Raw genomic sequence first — 23,159 nt, 5'->3', positions numbered from 1 at the left:
TCAAACATGCCATGTTGTCAGTCAACTTAGACTCAAGTGCTAGCTTATCTGAAGCTTCAAGTAAGATGAACTGATCACGTCGATCAAACGACTCCGAAACAGACTTTCTTACAAACTTCCGAGAAGTTATTAATCTCTTCAGTTCAGTCATCTTGACTAATATATAAGTAATAATAGACCACAGTAAAACAATAAAATGCAGTACTAATATAAGCAGAAGTGTATAAACAGTAATCACAAAAAGTAACTTAAAGTAAATTTGATGCAAATTATCACCATGGACCCGAAACCTACCTCCGGGAAACACAGCCACCCACTCAACTTCCAGATCCTGTCACGGTCGCCATGTATAAAAATGAATTCTATACAGATTTTAATGATAAGGTAATTTATTAAATTTATAAGTTAATATAGGATATATTAAATAATAAAGTATAAGTTACAATGAATTTAATTGTAATGTATATCATTGAACCACAAAAATAGACTTCTGAATGATAAACAAACACTTGACGTGAACCATAAGGATAGGAAGTGAGTACTTGGGCTGCATCATCCGGAGGCCAATGAAATGAATCCGAAAGTATACAAACACATCTGAAATAGTGAACAAGAGGAAATCTTAAGATTTCATGTATGAACAGAATCGGACGCAACTACCCCAATGAAATAACAGCCCAAAAGTAAACAAGTAAAATGTAAAGTATATTTCTATCCCAGTAAACAAAACGTCAAAATGAGCGTAAAAACAAACAGAATTCAATACAATTAAATATGTAAATTGACTAATGAAATATAATTAAACAACAAAGTAACTAGAAGTATGAATAAGTATGTAATTCACTTATATGTAAGGTAAGTATAGGTAAGGTACGTATAATTTGGATAAGTATAGATAATAATACACTTATCACATAAGCATCCATTAAAGCTGCAGGAATAAAAGTAAAGATCTGGACAGTTTAAAAAACAAAGAAAAAATAGCTTTTCTCTCACCTTGTTTTTAGTGTGATTTAGGAGATAGGTAAGCGGGTTCCCCTTTGGCAGGTCCGGGTCCAATGGTAACTTGATAGAATTATTCCATATTTGCGTAACACATGACTGTGATGCAAATGATAAGATCCATATGTCACTAAATCACTTCAAAGTTTAATCCACGGTAAGTATGACTGGAACTTCTGCTGAAGACTGCTGTTGTTAAGTTCTTGACAGGTACTGCGGTTCTCCGTCACTCAGTAAACAAAGAAAACATTTTCCGCATTAAAATTGGTGGTTTGTTCACGGCAACAACCATTTAAAAGGATTAGACGAGAAAAGCTATTTATGAAAATTACGTTTATTTTAAAATTGACTAGTTAAGTAATTACATAGGTAAAGCACTTTAATACTGATGCCGTAGTGATAATGCATATTTTTTTTAATAACTGGCAAAATTAAAGGAATTAAATACATATTTTTCTACATTGGGATCTGAAAGAGCCGATCTAGAGCCTGTCCCATCATTACTACTCCTATTTTCGAGAGGAGAGCCGTGACAGAGAGGGGGGACCGCGCTACAACTACTAATCCCAACTGATGGCAATCCCCAAAATTTGACTGGCGATTTTGCGGGAATTTTTTGTTTGTCCTTTGGCCGACATCTTTGTTGGTGATTCGCCCTTTTGAAAGCTTGAGTCATCGATTTCGTGGGTTTATTCTTCATATTTTTGTATAAAATTGTTATAGCTGATGGGATGCCCTGTCATACCCCACCACCACCACTCCCATAGCCCCTACTGTGAGCGATCAGCAGAAAACGGTGTATATAATTAAAGCAAATTTCGATGTTTAACTGCTTGATCATCATCTTAAGAAGCGTTACTAACAAGGCTTACTGAAAAATGATGCCCCAACTACGTGGGGGGGGGGGGGGGGGGCATCAGGAGGAGGAGCGCTGCTGCTGACTTTGCAAACCCTATAGACCTATATATCTAACGGAAGTGCCGATAGAATGGTGAATAATTCACTGATTAGTGAAGAATCAGACGAATAATTTATTAACTGATAAATAATTTCAAAGAGGAGTTTTAATCGACCACTGGGAGTGTCGAGGGTAGGGGGCATGGGGGGGGGGGGGGGGGGGGGGGGGGGGGGGGGGGGGGGGGGGGGGGTGGGGGGGGGGGGGGGAGAGACGTGTGAACATGAGAGCGGTGATGATGTGTGGCGGTGGTGGTTTTCTCCTAAGTAAGAAATCAAGCTGTGTATGTGTGTGTGTAAAGGCGCTGTCACACTAGCGAAATTTCCGTCGACTCTTTCTGAGCTTGTCGTCGACTTTCCAAAGAAGTCGGCGTCATTCCGTACTTAAGTCGACGTCATTCCGTACTCTGGTTGTCACACACGTACTTCTTCATACCGTGGTTGTCGTCGTCATAACGTAAACGAACCATCTGAGCTGTGACTTCCCGGAATGATAAAACAACAATGCTTTATAACACAAAGCAACTAGTGTGTCGTGCTTGCATGTGATTAATGATGCTGCATAGAATTTAAAACAAAAAAGTCTTTGGGTTCGGTCCTGGCTAAAAAGACGTGAAAATTTTTATTTAAAAAAATAAGCTAGGGCTAGCCTAGATAGGCTATTAGTAAAGCTTGTTTACACAACCACAGTCAAATTGTATTATAAATTAAGTTAGAGAAACACTGCAAAAAATTTAAAGATTTTTGTTTATATTATTTGCTAATGCAAAAAATAAAAAAAAAAAAAAAAAACAATGAGAGCAGACCTAGGCTATATAACAATCTGATATTCACGATATAGCATGCTTATCTGTATGAAGATCAGCAAGTTCAGGAAAGTTTTCCCCGAGTCGCATGGTGATCTCTTGGTAATTTTTTTTCATTTAAGACCCTTTTTCATAAAACTATCATGGTTATGGTCCAATAAGCATCGTCTCTCCCCCATATTTTCGACCAAAAACTGTTCTGGCAATCTTGTTCACTGTACCAGGAACTCCATCCTGCATCTGAGCTGAGGACTTGAAATGCGCGCTCTCCGAGATATAAACAAACAATAAAGTCGACGGTAGCGATGGGTTGAATTCGATTGGTACCATTTTCAAAATGAGTGACGACGACATAAAAAGTCGTCGTCAAAACATAAAAAGTCGACGTCAAATTCAAAAGTCAACGGAAATTTCGCTAGTGTGACAGCGCCTTAATGTAGTGTAGGGCAGGTGTTGGGTGTCATGGAGGGGGGGGGGGGGGGGGGCGGGGGGGGGGGGGGGGGGGGGGGGGGGGGGGGGGGGGGGGGGGGGGGGGGGGGGGGGGGGTGGGGGGGGGGGGGGGTGGGGGAGGAAGGAAGGACTGATGAGGCATCAGTATAGAATGACGTAAATTTCAATCCTCAAATTCCACTGCATCCCTTGAGGACCAATAGTCTTTATTATCAGTTTATTGTAATTTAGTGGGAGTCACTTTAGTCTCAAACACTGGCACTGGAAACAATTAAGCGCCATGATCACTGCTGCAATTGGAACGCCTATAAAAACGCGAGACATTATTACGGTCAAAATAACCTTAATTATGGTCAATCATAAGGGTTTTTATCAAGAAATATACAGCAAAAGAAAAAAACAAATCTTAATCAATACGCAAAAACATAGTACTATCTTCATCACAAGAATTCAAAGTGAATATAAAATTTATAAAGAAAAAAAACACGCAAAATGGTATTTAAGTACCTTTTATACTGCAATTTATTAATAAACTCACATATTAGAGAGAGAGAGAGAGAGAGAGAGAGAGAGAGAGAGAGAGACTGGCGCTCTTGTATCCACTACATAGGCGTGTTAGTACTACCTCCTCATCCTCTTTTGGGTAGACTAGTCTAATTAGCATGGCCAGTTCACGTTCTTCATTGTACTACTCAAGATGGAATAACATAAGGTGTGTTCACCAAGGGATCCGATCGCTGATTTCCCTCTCTCAGTGACGTCACTGTACCACATCGACTGGGCGATGCACTTGTCACTCCGTCAGTTGCATTGTTGCAGTTCACGATTATGGGTGTGTATTCCATATTTGGGTGCACTAATAGTTCCAGACAGTATGGGATTTGTTTTCAAAGGTTGCCTAAAGACCCCGAGGAGTCCAAAGTATGGATTAATGCATGTAAAAGAAGTGATAACATTAATGTTAAGGATGCCAGGATTTGTTCTGTCCATTTCCGGACAGAAGATTACGAAAGAAATCTTCAATATGAACTGCTACCACAACTTTACCAGAGAAGTTATCACAGATTTAAAGAAAAACCGCAGTTCTCTCTTTAAATTTACCTGTTAAGGAGTAAAGTCAGGTATGTTTAACAATTTGTTTACAATCTCATTAGTGCAATTTTTAGTGATATATCTTTGGTTGATAAGTAGCCTGGACTAAATTCTTGAAATGAAGTACTAAATTAGATTAGGCCTAGCCTATGCAATGAATGAAGAAATTATCTGATTAAGGCTATCCAATTTTTTTTCTTTGATACTTTCACTTTATGAATGTAAAGTTAATCGAACAATTGATTAGACCTATGCGTAATGACGTACTTCTGAGTACGTCTTCCGTGCAGATAATTAGGCCTAGACCTTTTATTTCTTAAGAACCCCACTAAAGGATATCGTGGGGTCAGAGTATAGACTGAGTTCAAGTGTAGACTGAGGAATTTCTTGTTAGGTAAGAACAACATTTTAAGCAATCACGGTCATAGTGTCGCTCCCAATGATGATAACATGCCATGTATGAGCAATACTAGTGTTATGGAACCAGGTAAGTCTTGGGTTTCCAAAACCTCTGAAGAAAGTGACTCCAGTCGTGTTGACTTAGACTCTGAATTATGTATCTCTGCTCATCTCTTGATGAGAATTCCTCAGGAAAGTCTACTTAATGAGCTGGAGGAAGAGGATTTTGTAGATCTTGGAGTAGAGTCTCAATATGGTATAGAAATTGAAGCCTTAAATTATCTGGGAGGTTATATAGCTCATAAGTACAGAAATAAATATCCTTCCTTAGGATTCCCAGATATTGAAGGCCTAAACAACGACTAGATCTCCAAAATAAGGAGGAAAGTGCTGTTTAGGCCCAGTCCTCAATTTGTCAGTAATTGAAAGGAAATGGAATAACTCTTTAAATCTTTTCATGGGGAACAGTTGAAACCAGGCGTTGATGGGATTACGAAATTAGCTAATATTTTCAGGGAATTAAACATTGATGCTCCAGAGGAAGTAATGAAGTTCTTTATTAGGTGCAAAATACATTTTGGGATGAAGATATTAAATGCTGAAAGGAAGTCAGAATTTCTTTAAAAAAGGTGTAAAGAAAATGAAAAAAATTCTTCAGTACTTTTTGGTAAATAAAAGAACAATACGCTAGTTCAATAAAAGTCTGGAAAGTTTTTTTTTTCATATTCATTCACCCTCGTTACTTTCGTTATTTGTATTCCAACAAGATTATATTCTGTATGGTAAGGTCTTAAATATCTTGATATAACTGTGTTTCAAGTGATAGAGAGAGAGAGAGAGAGAGAGAGAGAGAGAGAGAGAGAGAGAGAGAGAGGGGGGGGGAGAGAGAGAGAGAGAGAGAGTATTTTCCTGTATGGAAATTGTGAACACCAGCATAGCAACAAATTACTGTCAAAACATACGTAATCATTAAGTGCACTGCCCAGTCGACGCGCACCTGTGACGTCACAGTGCGGGAACCGAGCGACCGACGATCTCACCTTATGTTATTCCATCTTGGTACTACTGTTTCTCAATGATCCACAGTACTTCTGAACACCGTATTGACATGACATCCGACTGTGCACTATGAATATGAAGCCCTGACCTGTGTCCATTGAATTAACTATAAAACAAAACTAAACTGTTTTTAAGAATAAAAACTCAAGATCTTATTCGGTGACTGATTGTATATGTAAAGTATTGAATGACTGACTCTCTCTCTCTCTCTCTCTCTCTCTCTTCCTCCCCCCCACCCCGCGTCCTCAACTTTTCGATGAAGCAACTTCAGCAGAAAATGATATGGAGAAATGTGCGAATTCCTGATAGAGAGAGAGAGAGAGAGAGAGAGAGAGATACTGGCTCCTTGCATTGACAAGAGATTGAGTACGAATGTCAATAGGCAAGTGATCATTAATCAAGCTGCCTGATGAGAATTCAAGTGTCAAGAGGAAACAGGCCTTTATGTAGAGCAACTTTTCCAGACATGAGGGCAGTAGTATTCCAGGCAATGGCAGACCAAATTATAAAGCTGAAATAGTTAGGATGAAATGAAATTTCATTATTTCTCTCACGAAAGAGGAATGGGGAATCTTCACCTAATCGCAGCGTTCCATGCATGACGGTTTTCCAGCCCGCATGCCGACACAATCAGGGGAGCAGTGGGTCTTCACCAGACCATGAAAGGGACAAGACGTGTTTTCTTAGTCTCTACCGATTGTTGTGGACACTTGATTATCGGTATAACTGTTACCTGGTTTATGCACCATGTATGGTGCCGGTCCCCCTTCCTCGAATTTGGGGATAGAAGGTGCTGCTCATCAAAAAGATATGGTAAGGTCTGATGGTTGTTTAATTGAAGATGATCTTGTTTTGACCTTTGACAGTTATTTGGATGGACAGCCATTCCAGGAAGTGGGGAAACTGAAAAAAAAAAAAAAGTGGTTTTAACAATGACAATGGTGTGATTAATGCTTCGGTTTTACCTACTGATAAAAAGAGGATCAGCTACATGTACGAGTGCACCAGAGATAGTAGAGACAATTTCAGACAAGATCATGACACGCAATATGAAAGGAAGAGGGTGTACTTTCCTAATGATGTGGAAATGGATTATGATGAGAAGATCCAATGGACAGTTAAGTGGTGTAAGCAACACAGGGAGATGGAAGCCTTGTTCAAGGAAGGTAAGAACAAACCCGTATGTCACAGTAAAGAATGATGAAGCAGTAAAGTTTGTGACAACTCCAGACTTGAACGAGATTAAAATGGTGGAATAAGATGACAGAATTTAAAGTACCAAGGTAATAATTGTATCTGATGTCCCCATGTATTTAGATCCAGATGACTTCTCATTTGAGGAAAATTTTGGTGTGGGTAAAGCGCCGTCAGGTGAAGGTAAAAGGAACTATTTATAAGAGACCTCAGCTGATTGCCTTGGTTAAGGGATTACTACCAGACAAAGAAGTCTTTCTTTTCTGGAATTGGCTATGGACATGAGAGTGTTTGTAATGGGACGCCAGTATAAGTGCCCTGGTCATTTCCGATGCAGGTACTGTGAGAAGAATCATGATTCGAAAGAATGCATTAATTGCCAAGATCAATGGAAATGAAAATGTTGAGCCAAAGTACTGTAACTGTGGCGGAAAACATAATGCTAATCATGATCTGTGTGAAGAGAAACCACAAACAAAGGCAGTAGACAACCGTGATAGTCCAAATGTCGGGCAGAACAATTGCCCAGCTGTTAATGAGCTATCGACTCCAATCAGTGTCTGGGAAGAAAGGCGTAAGCAGGTGGCTCAGCGGTCAAGAAATGGAATTAATGGAAGTGAACAAAAAGTTGAAACTCAGCGAGATTGTTCGGAATTTGACCTGATGAAACGAGAGTTGAACGAACTTAGGAAGCAAATGGAGGATTTACAAGCATCATTTGTTACTTGGAAAAGTAAGGCAGATACTGTACCGAAAGACACATCCCTGGGAGGTGGTAAGGATAAAAATGGGTTGTTAAATGAATTTCTGAATATGGCAGATTTGGTTCTAGCTTATGTTAATAATCATTTGGCTGATTTAAATTGAAGTTGTTGCAGTCTGTTGAAGGATAAATGTCTGAGTAATGAAGAGTAAAAATGTTAAGGTTTTGTCTTGGAACATTATCAGTATAAAAAATAGGGTAACTGATCTGCATGCGTATATTTATTCTAACGATATAAATGTCATAGCTCTGTAGGAGGTGACCCTACTCATATTAAGGGCGGTAGGCTAGATTTTGCAATTATTTTCAACATGCTGGATCTACAAGCAAGTGTGGATGTTGTAAGCACACTTTTGAGTGATCATTTCGATATTGAAGTTAAGATGCATATTAACAAAATGAGTTTTGTCAATAATAAGAAAAGATATTCACTTAAAGATGGTCAGCGTAGTTATTTTGTTACTCAAATTGGAACTTGGTTTAAGGAGTATAAAACACTTGATATAACAGATGAAAATGTATTTTACGAGGATCTACTAAAAGTGGTGGATTCTATCTTGGGTAGACCTAAGCCGAGAAATTTAAATAGTTTTAATGCAAAATCTAAAAGGTATTATAATGATAAAGTGGGTAAGGGGTGGAACAAGATGTTAAGAAAATGCCACAGTAACTGGAGTAAGGACCCTACTAATGAAAGAAACAAAGAAACTTTGATTGAAGTTGCTGAGTGTACAACAGATATAAATGAAAAGGCCAGAAGTCAATACTGGGACAATTTTTTTGAGGAAAATTAGTAGTTCAAAAAGCTTGAGCCAGGTCTGGAATGGTGTGAATAAAGTTAGGGAAGTTAAAAAAAAAAAAAGACTTAATATTCATCCAAATCCTAAAGATAAAGCTAATGATCTTATTAACAAGTGGTCGTATGCCTCTAGTCTTTCATGTCTTCCGAATAATGTCCAGAGTTGTTTGAGAAACTTAAGGTCTAGGAGACGGGAGTTGATTCGCTTGCAAAGTGCTTTGAATGATGATACTTGCGTTATATTTACTCAGGATGAAATTCAGAATGCTGTAAAAAGGAGGAAATCCACTGCGCCGGGTAGAGATGGCCTAACATACGAAGTTCTCAACTGTTTCATAAGCACGGGCGATAGTCCTAAACTAGATTTGATTAATCTATCGTATAGAAATGGGAGATTGCCAGTGGAGTGGAAAGTGGCGTTGATCATTCCTGTGCCCATATCTTTAACTTCTTGCTTATCAAAGATGATGGAACGAATGATCTTAAACAGATTGATGAATAAAATAGATGGTCTTCTGTCCAATAACCTATATGGATTTGTGAAGGGTAGAACCACAACAGATTGTGTGATAAAGTATCTTGTGAATAATAATGTTAGATGTCGATTAAAAGGGTCTTTGATAAGGCAAATAAAGATGTGGTTTTAGAGAGCTTGGTGAATAAAGGTGTGAAAGGGAAGCTATTAATCTGGATGCAGATTATTTAAGTCATAGAAAGGCAAGTGTATGGTTTCAGGGAGAGGAATCTGAGCAAAAAGAGTTTGAACTTGGTACGCTGCAAGGTGGAGTATTGAGCACTATGCTTTTTAATATACTTATGGACAATGTAGCTTCCTCTAATTATTTTTGGAAATTCTCAGGTTCTTGTCTATGCTGACGATATCCTAATTCAATGCGCAGGTGAAAGCTGTTTGACCAAGGTTTCTGACGAACTTCAGTGTTTGTGTGTTCGTTTAGGGTTGGTTATCAATGAAGATAAAACCAAATACCAATCAAGAACTATTAATGGAAAAGAATTCTCGTTGAATGGAATAAGATTGGAAAAGGTAACTAGTTAAAAATATCTTGGAATGCATATAAGTTTTAGTGATGTTAAGGATCAAATTGCTTATGTCAAGAACATATGCGTGTCTAGGCTAAAACCTCTGACAGTGTTATCTAATAGAGGAAATGGTGTTGGTGCGCCTGTTCTAAAGTCAGTACATCTAAGCACCGTAAGGAGTTTTATTGTCGTCTTATTCAGAGAAGGATTTTAGGCCATTAGAGGTTGTGCAAAATGAAGGAATGAGGATTTCACTTGGTTGCGCGAGGACAACATGAATAGAAATCATGAGAATGGAGCTGAATATTCAGAGCGTTATGCATAGAATTCAAGAATTAACAGTGATCCCTACCTAGAGAATCATTAGAAGTGGTGACAAGTCTAAAGTATGCTGTAGATCAATTCAGATCTGGTTTTGCTAGAAACTTTAAGATGAATCCTTATACCAAAAAGAGCTTGTCAAATGTTGTTTCAGTACAATGTAATAGGTTTTTGTGTACCTTTACCACGAAATATTGATATGGAGCCATGACTTAAGAAAACTTTATCTGTACAAATAGACAAATTAGACGTTAGGAAAAAAGATTGTCATCCTCAAGAATGACAACAGCTATTTATTGAAAAACTATCTAGATATCCGAAGGCCAATGTCATACACTTTTACAGTGAAGGATCTGTTAATGAAAATAAGAGCAGGTTCTGGTGTAGTTATAAGAGGACGTTTTGAATATGGCATAAGTGTTGAGAAAATATTGTCCAAAAGGATTGCTTATAGGAGTCCATGCATGACAGCAGAACTTTATGCTATTTTTGCTGGACTTGAATATGTATTAGGGCTTGTGCCTTGTATGATAAGGCGCCCTATGAGGTAATGTTAGACTAGCGATAATCTATACGCTAAGTCGGTTGGTATTGCACTTCCATCTTCAATGGAGTGTCTGGGGTTTTGTAGATCACTTACGAAGTCGGTATTATCTTTACGACGATGTGTTAAACTCATGGTTCGGTGAGGTTCTTGTAGAAAACACTAAGTATAAAAAATTATATATTCTTCTGAAGTTTTACATGGTGAAGATCAGATATGATTGTACAAGTCTTCTAATAACGATAGCTTGATCGCTTCTGCCAATGATGATGGCTAATCCTATTCCTCTACATGATAAAGCTTAGGTAAAGAGGTACAGGTCTTCTAATGACGATAGCTAACTCTCTTCTGCCTGTCTACCATCTCTGTTACAAGTTATGAAAGAACAGACAGTAGTTCGAACATATGAACATACTATCAGATGAGACACGCTACAGATCACGTAGGCGGTAGTTGTCTCAAGCAGGGAGCTTGGACTAATGTTTATAAACAATTGAATGACTACAGGTGACGGCATGTTATCTTAGCCTACATACTTATTGTATACGTCATCTTTAGCGTCTCTAGTCTGATCACATTCCTGCAAGCAATCTGGTTGACCTCTTTAGTTTTAGACTTTTATATGTATGGACTAACATTCCATATTTTTATTATGTAAACACTTACATTAGCTCGGTCAGCTACCAAAACCAACTACTGAATATTACTCAAACTTGACTTGCATTTGACTTATAGGAGTGTGATACAGACACTATGAAAATATATATATATATATATATATGATATATATATATATATTATATATATATATATATATATATAAGTAAATAAAAATTCATGGTGTACATGAATTGATTCAAGTAATAAAATATAAAACAATAATATTGGTAAATAATAGTGATCACGTGATATATAATGATACAGTTTTTCACTCCACCTCATTAAGGTACACATGCTACAGAAAATACTAATGTACTCTGATAATTGCATAGAATGAAGATTAACATGATAAAAATCATATTTAACTGATAACAAATTTCATATATGAATTGATAAAATTATCAATGTTATGCTGATTGATTCGTTGATTTTTTATGCTAAATGTTATATATCTGATTCATAATCAATATACTAAACTCATATGTAACTGCAGATAATGGTAAGATATAAGGTAACAGATTGATTATAGGCTATACCTGATTTGTTTATACATATGTATATGCGATTCATATAATTATGATTAATATATGTGCACTTTAAATAGATTCCTATTGCGTACATGCAAAGATATATTTAGATTTGCTGTTATTTATGATCATTTTATATAAGAGACCTATTGCGTACACGCAAAGATATATTTCGACTCTGTTATTTATGATCAATTATATATAGGATACATGATACTTTATATATATAGGATACATGACCGAGGTTATACTACTTCACTTTTAACTAGCGTTCGAACAACTTTTCATCCATTACACAGTTCCAGACAACCACCTTTAGCCAAATGAAACGGCCTTTTTCAATGGTTAAAACAAGGGGAAAATTTGCCTGGGCGGGTCCAACGTTCTATTTTTGCGCTCATACTTATTCTCTGCATCCTAAGCTACACGATTACGTTCGCGATGAATAAAAAAAAACATCCCCAGCACGAGTCCTTCGCCAGCAAAGTAGAGTTGAATATCCTTCGGGTCGTAATTGTCGGAAGTATGTCCCTTTCGTAGTCTATTCCGACAGCCGCAGGAGCATTCCGCATTAAAACGAGATTAATGACGAGATACGGTGTCGGTCGAAGAAGTCCATGAAATTCCTTTCACATTGTAGGCGGTTGTTACTTGACTGTAGTCGTCCACTGCGACGAACGATTTTATGAAGTTGCGATGTGAAACTCTCGTACTGCAGGATACTGTAACCAGGTTCCATTAATCAGCCTGCAAGTGAAATTATACTTGTCACAAGGGCAAAGTAAATTCAGACGACATCCAAATACAGGGGAGGGAAGAGAGCCATTTAGACCAGACGTAACCCACATGAATTCGCTGTACAAACTTTTTTATCCATGGCATTAACAATGAGTGAACCTATCCAGGTCTATGATGACTGTAAAAATATCCATAATTATAAAAAATATATAGATATCATTACGAATCTCAAAGAAAATTCGATATTACTGGTAGTAAGTTACTAGACAAAGAAGTGGAAAACGGAGCTATTTGTAAGATTGCCAGGCATCATAAGAGTCAAAGAGAAGATTAATCATGATTCTGTAGTTCTCTATGCTAACTGAAATTAAGTTGTGATAAAATCTGATCCTATGTGCCCTAACAAAAGTTTCATATTCAATTTCTCGTGCGCATCCTCTGAGGTTAATTTTTAAACTTATTAATAGGTAGGAGATGCAACGAAAAAAAACCCACTATGTAACTAATTTTCTAAATAAACTCTGGGTTTTTCAAGAAATGTGACATTTTCCCATGAATGTTTTACTTGAATTGTAATAGGCTAATGTTGCAAGTAAATATTTCATATATACATATCTTGATACTTCTAAATGTCTATGAGGTTCAGAGAAAAAAAATATTAATTCATCTTGTTGTTATAGAAATTCTATTTGCTTATTTTGTTCATTAATTTTAAAATGATTGCAAGTCCTTAACTAATTGCATTACACACACGGATAAGAATATGTTATGTGGCCTGTCATGTGACCTATGAACCACATGTGAAGTTCATGAACTAAGCATTCCTTTCCCCAGTCAATCTGCTTTGCAATCGCGAGATGAAGCCTGTGTAAGCAGATTATTGAGGTTAAAAGGAACAAATGCTGATACGGCAATGATGACGTCGTCACTTGGCAGGAGATTGCTCTCAGCCAGCTAAGAGTTACGTTACTTGCTGTAAGAGATACGACTTTAGGATAAATTTTTGTTTTTTAATACTCGACCCACATGAGAATGAAGTCTGAAAAAAAAACAGTACCAAAATTGAACAATATATTAGTTTCATGTGGAAATCTGCATAATTGTAATTATGTTAAATTAAATATTCCTTATTCAAACTACATGAAAAAGGTTTTCCTACAAATTCTATATATATTTATTTTAGCCCTGTATAGATTCATATAGGATTATTTCATAGATAACATTTTCACTTCTAGACTTCCTGACTTTAAAATCTCTTTTATTTTATTTTATTTATTTTATTTATTTATTTATTTATTTAATTTTTTTTTTTTCATTGACTACAAATATAATTCACCGGGACAGACAATATGTCAGTAGATTTTGGATATGTGTTTGAACTTTAAGCTTATTTGTCATTACTAAAGCGTTAAGTTAGAGTTCAAATCTTTACGCATATATATTTGGATATTTAATTATCTATGGTTACGTTTTGCTTATTGATTTTATCGTGATTCCTTTTTTTATTATAATTTGTAACCCTTCCGACTTCTTACGGAGTGTATTATATTGACTCCACTTGTATCCATATTTATTTTATTTTTTTATATTTATTTATTTATATATTTTTTTTATATATTTATTTGATAAATTAATGGTTGGCTTGAATATGTGGAAAAGTGTTCTAGCGGCGTACCGTATAAGGCTACTTGCGGCATCAATTCTATAGATACAAGATATAAATGATAAAGGTATTCAAAACCGCGAGAACCGCTATAATCCAGTTCGGATCCAATATCACGAGTTGTAACTGTGTAAGACATTGACACTTTCCTATTTAATTATCCGTTATTTTCTACCAAACCGATTGACTCTGGGTGATAAAATATATTATTGGTTTTTCTTAATGGAAAGGAATTCACACAAAAGTGTTAGGAGATTATTATTGATTTACACCACCGAGTCACATTATTATATGTGTTGAATTCCATATTTACTGATTTAGCACTCATAAATATTCCTAACGCACTCAATTGCGGTGTTTGTTTTTGGTGGCGCTTATTAATTCTATCTAACGTGTCAAGGAACTATTAACACTAAGAAGTGTTTATTCCCTCTGTCAGACTCGTAATTCTGTTAATAATTCTAAGTATATTCTTTCAAGGATTGATTTGGCACAGGATAGGCCCAATTAAACTGACAGGTGTCTTAGTGTATCGCGTTGTTTTCATGACACTGTGTTTACAATTAGTTATGTGCTTTTTATATCTGTAAACATTGTAGGCCAGTAAAACAGTGATTTGGCTTTCTGTGACATAATAGGAACCCTGGATGACGGAATGCAACCAGTTTATGACGATTGGTATGAGAGAGATTATTACTACTACCTGGTCGTTAGTCCTCTGCTGTGTTCTTTCGGGTTTTTCCTCGTCACAGACCTACATAGAACATTACATTTGATTACATTATTTCTGATACACATACTATAAATATACTTTGCTTTAGGGTTTCTGCTCGAAGTGTTTATTGTTTTTGCCTAGCCACTGACCCTGTTTCCGTTTCGAAGTGTTTATTGTTTGGTGTTTATTGTTTTGCTTATCGCTGTTGACACTTGCTTTTGTTCAGTTTGTAACAGTTCTGCGCTCCGACCCAGATATTCAATGCTCGCGATCTCTTGGGTTAAGGAATTTTCTTGTTTAGATACGGTTTTAACAATAGGCACGGATGTTTCTATATCTTTTAGTCCAATTAATGGTTCTTTGCTGTATGGTGTGGGATTGCGGGATAATGCGTCAGCTATGATAATTGCTTTCCCAGGTAGATATCTTATCTTGGCTCCAAAGACCTGAATGATCATTTGTCACCGAGTTCCTTTTGGACTGTGATTAAAGCCTTTGAAAAACTCGGTAAAGGACTCATGTTCATAAAGACTTTATCAGGATAGCCATAGATTATGAACTTAAAATGTACTAGTGTTAAAGATACCTAGCCCTTCCTTGCCTATTACTGCATATTTACTTTCAAAGGGCTTTAGTTTACGTGAATAAAAAGCTATAGGAAAGAACTGTTTATCATATTGCTGAAGTAGTATCCCTCTTACACCTTGGTCTGAGGTGTCTGTTGCAATAAAAAAAAAATTCCTTATTTAAATCAGGGATTTTTAAGTTAGGTAAGCTGCATTATTCCGCTTTTAAGATATCGAACGCCTGTTGATGCTTTTCAGACCATAATAAATCTACGCTCTTCTTCGTAAGATCTGTTAAAGGAGCTGTCATGATTGAAGAGTTACATATTTACATACGATTGTAATACCCACTACAGCGCAAAAGTGCTGTATCCTCCTTTTACGTTAATAAGTACCGGAAAGTTATGAATAGCCGACACCTTACCATGGACTACTTTTAAGACCTTGACCAGACACATAAAACCTAGATAAACATGTTCGGTTTTAAAAAACTCACATTTAGATATTTTACTCTGAGATTATTTGTCTTTGTCTCTGTAGCACTAGCTCTACTTTATATGAATGTACTTCTAAGGTATTAGAAAAGATTACAAGATCATCCATATAGGCATGTAGGTTATCCCCTAAAAGTCTCCAAACACTATATTGTAATTGGGGTGCAACGTAAGCCGGAGGCATACGTAAAAATTGATAATGTCCCCTGAGTGTGCTGAAAACGGTGTATGAGGTACAATCACTTAGGTAATGGTATCTGGTAAAAGCCTTTAAGTAAGTCCAAGTTGGTGAAAAAAAAATTTATTCTAACCTAACAGCGATAAGATGTTGTCGGTACATGGCACTGGAAACTATCGGGAGTCGTTTCCTTGTTTAAGCGACAGTAATCTGCGCAGATACGCCAAGTCCGATCTTTTATGGCATGACATTTGAGGGAAACTTGTATGGGCTATTTGATTTCCTAATGGCTCCTATTACTAACATATTTCAACTTCGTCATTTATCTCTATTTTGAAATTGCATTGAGAATCTATACGAAGGTACGTAAATAGCTTTATGTTTGTCCTTAGACCGTGTTTTGTGTTAAATTACATCCGTTTTTTCCAGAGATCACTCGCCAGTGGAGAAACTTCCTGGTATTCAGGTAGAAGATAAAAAAAAATCCTGCTGAATCACCTCTGCTTGAATGACTTTACGGATATTACTTTAGACAGATTATCAGAGAGATTCATCCACGACTGGTTGGGCGTGATTAAAAACTAGCAACAATAAAAAATGCGATATTTATAACTTCCGTATCCACGATATGTATACTTTTTAGGGCTTTGTTCGCGGAAACCGTTATATTTCAGAGTGTCGGGAAGGATTAAAATTTCATTTCCCAGCAAAGTCTTTTTACATGCACTAAGACATTCGAGGGTGCATGCTTCTCGAGATTTTGCGTGCAAACTACGACTGTGGGTGTGGGGAGAATTCTGTTGGGTCATTGAAACAATGTTACGATTTATGAGACAAATGTATTTGTTTCTTTTTATATAAGTTATTATTTGATTAACTGTCCTCATTTTTGTTCAAACGGATTTTAATATGTTTGAAGGTTTATAGGATTTTCCTTTGATAAACACGCCTTATTTTGCAGGATGTAAGATAATATTTTGTATACCCCTAATGAGTCTTACAATAACACTAGATACAGATCAATGTTTTTTATAACTATAGAGGTATCTGTAAGCGCTCGCTTATCTGGACTTCTCATTAGGGAAGTTCGAACAACAGACGGTGAGTCCGTAAATACAGGATATTACGTCTACTAAAGAAATAAACAAGATATTCTAATTTTTACGGCGCGTACAGTCGGGCTTTATCCACCACTACTTATAATGACTTACATATTTAAAAAAAACGAAAACCTGCTCTGATTACTTTATACGGTCGTGTGTTTCATAGGAAAAATCCTTTTTAATCAAAAAGATATCGTATGTATGAACCAACATCGCTTTTCCCCACTCTGCTAGAGTCGCTTATTGTGTGGAATTTGCTTTGCTTTGAAAACTCGGCAGATTTAACTGACCTTGACCGCTTGACTAGGTGACACAGTCACCGAGTTGGCTTGTTTGATTCTGAACGGGCTACTGTTTCTATTTCTTTTTGTAATAATTAGGATCCTTCTCTTTATTACCATCGGCAACGTATTGTGTGTTTTTAGCATTATGTTGCTGGTTACGTATAAAGCAATGAATGACGAACTATTAGGAACTGAGCGATTACCAATAAGACAAGTTATCACTACTGCATACAATATTAACTGTTTGTACTTCATTCTTTGCTAAAATTTGAAATAGTGAGGGATCCTGGTCAGCGCATTTAGCCTGATGAAAGTTTTTTACAGACATGTTATTCCTTGCAATCCAGCCATATTTTTATTAAGTTGAGTCATTGAGGTTCGATATTTTATATAAACTCAAAAACTCAAGGCTAAAACTGCGATCGGGACTTGCAAGGAGCATTTATTGTCATGACCCGAAATAGTGTTACCTCTAATTTATATAGATTTGTACGGGTGTTCCACTTGTTTTTTTTGTGTGTTTTCTAATCACTACGGTGCTTAACGACCCTATCCATGCATCTGTATAAATACAGACGTCCACTGCGTAAACGCATATTCACTGTTTAATATGATTTGTTACGTGGGATTAATAATCACCCAAAATGATAAAATTAATAGTATATGATTATGATATTTCAGTAGAACTTCTGGAAACAGACACTCAAAGATAAAAAAAAACTCGCAGTGGCGAAATCTCAATGATGTAGATAATTTCTGTAAAAAAGTAAGATTAAGAATGTCTCGTAACTTCAGCCACAGGAATAACGAAATTCGACCTGTAAAGGAAACACTCAAAGTTACTCCAAATGAATAAAAAATTGTACTTAGCTTGCTTTTGTGGGAAGTCACGGTGTTCTGATAACGGCACACGGCCTTGGTCCTCCTTCTCTATTTAGCGGATGACCTGGTTTGGCTTCAGTTTCCCCCGTGCGCGTTGTTTCGATGATTCGAGCCCTTGAAAATAATCCGATGCTGCAGACGCGTTCGGTTTGTTTCTTGCAGTGCCGGAAACGCTCACTAACGATGTTTTCTTGAATGATTCTAATGAGAGACGAAGTTTCCGTTGCCGTAGGAAAAGGACACGTCGGTTTTGTTTCTTGAAGTTATTCACTAAACGATGATACTAAGTTGGTTGAAGAATCTGTTGCTTTCGTCGTCGTTGAAGAGTTCTTATTGTTTTCTGAAGTCGCTCACTAACGATGATACTAGGTTGCTTGAAGAATCTGCTGCTTCCGTCGTCGTTGACTTCTTATGATACATGATTTATTATTCTGGTTTTTCTTCGTAGGACGTTGTAGAGTTCATCTGGTACGCTGGCCACCAATATTAGGGCTTGTGCCTTGTATGATAAGGCGCCCTATGAGGTAATGTTAGACTAGCGATAATCTATACGCTAAGTCGGTTGGTATTGCACTTCCATCTTCAATGGAGTGTCTGGGGTTTTGTAGATCACTTACAAAGTCGGTATTATCTTTACGACGATGTGTTAAACTCATGGTTCGGTGAGGTTCTTGTAGAAAAACACTAAGTATAAAAAAATTATATCTTCTGAAGTTTTACATGGTGAAGATCAGATATGATTGTACAAGTCTTCTAATAACGATAGCTTGATCGCTTCTGCCAATGATGATGGCTAATCCTATTCCTCTACATGATAAAGCTTAGGTAAAGAGGTATAGGTCTTCTAATGACGATAGCTAACTCTCTTCTGCCTGTCTACCATCTCTGTTACAAGTTATGAAAGAACAGACAGTAGTTCGAACATATGAACATACTATCAGATGAGACACGCTACAGATCACGTAGGCGGTAGTTGTCTCAAGCAGGGAGCTTGGACTAATGTTTATAAACAATTGAATGACTACAGGTGACGGCATGTTATCTTAGCCTACATATGTAAGTGTTTACATAATAAAAATATGGAATGTTAGTCCATATATATAAAAGTCTAAAACTAAAGAGGTCAACCAGATTGCTTGCAGGAATGTGATCAGACTAGAGACGCTAAAGATGATGTATACAATAAGTATGTAGGCTAAGATAACATGCCGTCACCTGTAGTCATTCAATTGTTTATAAACATTAGTCCAAGCTCCCTGCTTGAGACAACTACCGCCTACGTGATCTGTAGCGTGTCTCATTTGATTGTGTGTTCGTATGAAACTATGTCATCTGATAGTATGTTCATATGTTCGAACTACTGTCTGTTCCTTCATAACTTGTAACAGAGATGGCAGACAGGCAGAAGAGAGTTAGTGATCATCATTAGAAGACCTGTACCTCTTTACCTAAGCTTTATCATGTAGAGGAATAGGATTAGCCATCATCATTGGCAGAAGCGATCAAGCTATCGTTATTAGAAGACTTGTACAATCATACCTGATCTTCACCATGTAAAACTTCAGAAGAATATATAATTTTTTATACTTAGTGTTTTCTACAAGAACCTCACCGAACCATGAGTTTAACACATCGTCGTAAAGATAATACCGACTTCGTAAGTGATCTACAAAACCCCAGACACTCCATTGAAGATGGAAGTGCAATACCAACCGACTTAGCGTATAGATTATCGCTAGTCTAACATTACCTCATAGGGCGCCTTATCATACAAGGCACAAGCCCTAATATTGGTGGCCAGCGGACCAGAAGAACTCTACAACGTCCTAGGAAGAAAAATCAGAATAATAAATCATGTATCATAAGAAGTCAACGACGACGGAAGCAGCAGATTCTTCATGCAACCTAGTATCATCGTTAGTAAGCGACTTCAGAAAACAATAAGAACTCTTCAACGACGACGAAAGCAACAGATTCTTCAACCAATTTAGTATCATCGTTTAGTGAATAACTTCAAGAAACAAAACCGACGTGTCTTTTTCTTACGACAACGCAAGCTTCGTCTCTCATTAGAATCATTCAAGAAAACATCGTTAGTGAGCGTTTCCGGAACTTCAAGAAACAAACCGAACGCGTCTGCAGCATCGGATCTTTCAAGGGCTCGAATCATCGAAACAACGCGCACGGGGGACACTGAAGCCAAAACCAGGTCATCCGCTAAATAGAGAAGGAGGACCAAGGCCGTGTGCCGTTATCGGAACACCGTGACTTCCCACAAAAGCAAGCTAAGTACAATTTTTTATTCATTTGGAGTAACTTTGAGTGTTTCCTTTGCAGGTCGAATTTCGTTATTCCTGTGGCTGAAGTTACGAGACGTTCTTAATCTTACTTTTTTACAGAAATTATCTACATCATTGAGATTTCGCTACTGCGAGTTTTTTTATCTTTGAGTGTCTGTTTCCAGAAGTTCTACTGAAATATCATAATCATATACTATGTTAATTTTATCATTTTGGGTGTGATTATTAATCCCTTACGTAACAAATCATATTAAACAGTGAATATGCGTTTACGCAGTGGACGTCTGTATTTATACAGATGCATGGATAGGGTCGTTAAGCACCGTAGTGATTAGAAAACACACAAAAAACAAGTGGAACACCCGTACAAATCTATATAAATTAGAGGTAACACTATTTCGGGTCATGACAATAAATGCTCCTTTGCAATGTCCCGATCGCAGTTTTAGCCTTGAGTTTTTGAGTTATATAAAATATCGAACCTCAATGACTCAACTTAACTTTTAAAATATGGCTGGATTGCAAGGAATAACATGTCTGTAAAAAACCTTTCATCAGGCTAAATGCGCTGACCAGGATCCCTCACTATTTCAAATTTTAGCAAAGAATGAAGTACAAACAGTTAATATTGTATGCAGTAGTGATAACTTGTCTTATTAGTAATCGCTCAGTTCCTAATAGTTCGTCATTCATTGCTTTATACGTAACCAGCAACATAATGCTAAAAACACACAATACGTTGCCGATGGTAATAAAGAGAAGGATCCCAATTATTACAAAAAGAAATAGAAACAGTAGCCCGTTCAGAATCAAACAAGCAAACTCGGTGACTGGGTCACCTAGTCAAGCGGTCAAGGTCAGTCAAAAAACTGCCGAAGTGTTCAAAGCAAAGCAAATTCCACACAATAAGCGACTCTAGACAGAGTGGGGAAAAAGCGATGTTGGATCATACATCCCAAATACCTTTTTTTAAAAATTAAAAAGGAATTTCCCTATGCATCACACGACCGTATAAAGTAATCAGAGCAGGTTATTCGTTTTTTTTTTAATACTAAGTTATTATACTAGTGGTGGATTAAGCCCGACTACACGCCGTAAAAATTAGAATATCTTGATTTATTTCACGTATTATCCTGTATTTACGGAACTCACCGATCTGTTGTTCGACTTCCCTAATGAGAAGTCCGGATAAGCGAGCGCTTACAGATACCTCTATAGTTATAAAAAAACATTGATCTGTATCTAGTGTAATTGTAAGATCCATCTAGGGTGTATACAAAATATTATCTTACATCCTGACAAAATAAGGCGTGTTTATCAACTGAAAATCCTATAACCTTCAAACATATTAAAATCAGTTTGAACAAAAAAGAGACAGTTACATAATAAACTTATATAGAGGAACTATACATTTGTCTCATAAATCGTAACATTGTTCAAATGACCCAACAGAATTCTCCCGCAACCACAGTCGCAGTTTTTGCACGCAAAATCTCGAGACGCATGCACCCTCGAATGTCTTAGTGTGTGTAAAAAACGACTTTGCTGGGAAATGAAATTTTAATCCTTCCCGACACTCTGAAATATAACGATTTTCCGCGACAAAGCCTAAAAGTATACATATCGTGGATACAGAAGTTATAAATATCGCATTTTTTATTGTTGCTAATTTTTAATCACGCCCAACCAGTCGTGGATGAATCTCTCTGATAATCTATCTAAAGTAATATCCGTAAAGTCATTCAAGCAGAGGTGATTCAGCAGAATTTTTTTTTTATCTTCTACCTGAATACCAGGAAGTTTCTCCCTACTAGCGAGTGATCTCTGGGAGAAAAACGGATGTCATGGAAAACAAAATACGGTCTAAGGACAAACATAAAGCTATATACGTACCTTCGTATAGAATCTCACTGAAATTTCAAAATAGAGATAAATACGAAGTTGAAAAATTTAGTAATAGGAGTCATTAGGAAATCAAATAAGCCCATATAATTTTTCCCTCAAATGTCATGCCATAAAAGATCGGATTTCGCGTATCTGCGCAGATTACTGTCGCTAAACAAGGAAACGACTCCCGATAGTTTCCAGTCGATGTACCGACGACATCTTATCTCTGTTAGGTTAGAATCCAATTTTTTTTCACCAACTTGGACTTACTTAAAAGTTTTTACCTGATACCATTACTAAGTGATTGTACCTCATACACCGTTTTTTCAGCACACTCAGGGGACATTTTTATCAATTTTTACGTATGCCTCCGGCTTACGTTGCGCCCCAATTACAATATAGTGTTTGGAGACTTTTAGGGGATAACCTACATGCCTATATGGATGATCTTGTAATCTTTTCTAATACCTTAGAAGTACATTCACATAAAGTAGAGCTAGTGCTACAGAGACAAAGACAAATAATCTCAGAGTAAAATATCTAAATGTGAGTTTTTTAAAACCGAACAGGTTTATCTAGGTTTTATGTGTCTGGTCAAGGTCTTAAAAGTAGTCCATGGTAAGGTGTCGGCTATTCATAACTTTCCGGTACTTATTAACGTAAAAGGGGGATACAGCACTTTTGCGCTGTAGTGGGTATTACAATCGTATGTAAATATGTAACTCTTCAATCATGACA

General features: G+C 36.8%; 2 long non-coding RNA genes across 2 annotated transcripts in view; both read right to left on the bottom strand.

Annotated features, from left to right (window-relative positions):
- Positions 1–435: 435 nt before the first annotated feature.
- On the bottom strand, positions 436–2,081 carry LOC135206599 (uncharacterized). Its single transcript, XR_010312793.1, has 2 exons — positions 997–2,081; positions 436–597 (listed from the first exon to the last, which is right to left on the bottom strand). It is a non-coding gene; the product is annotated as an uncharacterized LOC135206599 (long non-coding RNA).
- Positions 2,082–4,618: 2,537 nt separating this feature from the next.
- LOC135206601 (uncharacterized) overlaps positions 4,619–23,159 on the bottom strand; it is a 31,430-nt gene continuing 12,889 nt past the window's right edge. Inside the window, exon 4 of the long non-coding RNA XR_010312795.1 lies at positions 4,619–6,665. This is a non-coding gene — a long non-coding RNA (uncharacterized LOC135206601). The remainder of the gene's footprint in view (positions 6,666–23,159) is intronic.

This window comes from Macrobrachium nipponense, chromosome 31 (genome assembly GCF_015104395.2).
Source record: "Macrobrachium nipponense isolate FS-2020 chromosome 31, ASM1510439v2, whole genome shotgun sequence".
NCBI classification, from domain to species: Eukaryota; Metazoa; Arthropoda; class Malacostraca; order Decapoda; family Palaemonidae; genus Macrobrachium; species Macrobrachium nipponense.
Note: the sequence above shows the minus strand (reverse complement) of the source record. Positions and strands in the feature narration are given on the sequence as shown.